We start from the raw sequence: 2,500 nt of genomic DNA, 5'->3' as shown, positions 1-2,500 counted from the left end.
ATATACATATGTGTGTAAATAAGGGTTTTTAGATACATATATGTATATATTATATAATCCAAGGTATTAATTTTAAAACAAAACAAAACCCCACACACACACACACAAAACACACACCACACACAAACATATTTTTAATATATAATAAAAGAAAATATATGTATATGTAAAATTTTAATAATTATGTATAAAATACATATAATATATATATATTAATATATATATATATATTATATATAAATATATAAATATATATCTGTGGGTGTGTTTTTTTGGGGTTTGTGTGTGGTTGTTGTTTTGTTTTTTTATAAAATAAAATATATATTTATATAAATTTATATATATATAAAAAAATGAATTTTTTGGTATATGAAATTATACTTTTTTTAAACAATAAAATTTTACATAATATGTATATAAAAAAATTATTTTTAAATATGTATTTTTGCAAATTATATATATATATATATATATAATATATAAAAATTTATATTTTGTGTGTGTGTGGTTTTGGTGTGTGTTTTTGGTGTGTGTGTGTGTTTTGTGTGTGTTTTTGTGTATACAAAACATTAATATAAATTAACTTTAATATTTTATTATATATTATATATATATATTATATTAAAAATATATATAGTTTATAGTATACATGCATATATGTGAAAAATTTTATATTTATAAAATTATATTATATAATTATATATATATATATAAAAATGTATATAAAAATATATATATATATTTTAAAATTTTATATAATATAAAATATATAAAATTACATGTACATACCTATCTACCAAATCTTTTCCATCTATAAAAACACACACACATACATTATTAAATTTAAAATTATATATAATATATTATTATATATATATAAATAAAATAATGTATATATTATATATTAAAATATTAATATACACAAAACACACTTAAATATATTTTTTAATAAATATGTTTTTGTAAATTTTGTTTTATATAAAAAGGGGTGGGCCGCGGTGGCGGAATGGTTAGAGCGTGGGGGAACTAAAGACTTTTCAGGGACGGAATCTGGGGGTTCCCCAAAAGGGTTCGAGTCACACGCCGCGTTTTTTCCCCTTTAGGAAAGGGAAAACTTCACCCGTTTGGGCCTCCAAGCACTGGGGGGCCCAAGTAAAGCCCAAGTCATTTGGCCGGGTAAATAGAGATGGTGATTTCAAAAAAAAAAAAAAAAAAAAATGATATATATTAATTGTAGGAAAAAAAAAAAAAAAAAAAAAAAAAAAAAAAAACCGGGCGGGAGGAAATTTGGAAAACCCCCACGTTTCTAAATTGCCAAAAAAAAATCAGGGGGGGAAAAGCCCTGATGGGAAGGGCCGCGGGGGCCCCGGAAATGGTTAGAGCGTGGGGACTAAAGCTGTCACGAGGGCCAATCTGATTCGGGGGTTTCCCGAGTAAACCGACCCCCCGCGTTGTTTCCCTTGGGCAAGGAAACCCTTCACCTCGTTTGGGCCTGCCTAGCCACGGGTGGCCCCAAAGCCAGTCAGTGCTGGCCCCCCCAAGCCCGGGATAGAATAAGAGAAAAAGGGTTACCCAAAAAGGTAACACCCGGGACTCTCCGTGGAAAAAAGGGAAATTTGGGGGCCCCTTTCCAGTACTCACTCCCAAGAGCCAAACACAACGTGGGAAAAATGCAAATGGGGTACATGCTGTGACCACGGCGGCTCAGGGCATGAAAAAACCGTTAAATGATGATGATACAAATATGGATAATGTATATATTTTAAAGCATATGTATAAAAAGTACACAAACACACACACACACACACACACCAACACACACAAAAACACACAAATATTTATAATATATATAATATTTTTTTTATATAATATATTATATTATAAAATTTTATAATATATAATATTTTAAGGGATAATATTTTAAAATATATATAATGAATATTACATTATATATATAATATATAATATATTTTTATAATAAATATACAACATATTATATATAAATATATATATATATAAAAATGAAATTATATTATTATATATATATTATATATATATATATTTTAATATTAAAAATTTTATATATCTGGGTGTGTTTTGTGTGTGTGTGGTTTTGTGTTTATACATATATAATAATATATTAAAAAATTTATATATAATATATTTTTTATATAGGCCCTTTATATAATATATATTTATATATATAACATATATATTTTATATATGATAAAAATATAAAATATTTTAAATATATGAAAAAATTATTTTAACATTTTTAAAAATAATAAATTTAAAACCCCCACACCCCACCACACATATAATATATTGGGATATATAAAATATATAAAATATATATATATATATATATAATATATGTATATATATTATATATTAAAATTATATATATATATAAATTTTAAATATATATATAAAATTTTATATATATTTTAAATATTAATATATATATATCTGTGGGTGTTGTGTGTGTGTGTGTTTTTTA

The sequence above is a fragment of the Penaeus monodon genome, chromosome 18 (assembly GCF_015228065.2).
Source record: "Penaeus monodon isolate SGIC_2016 chromosome 18, NSTDA_Pmon_1, whole genome shotgun sequence".
NCBI lineage: Eukaryota > Metazoa > Arthropoda > Malacostraca > Decapoda > Penaeidae > Penaeus > Penaeus monodon.
Note: the sequence above shows the minus strand (reverse complement) of the source record.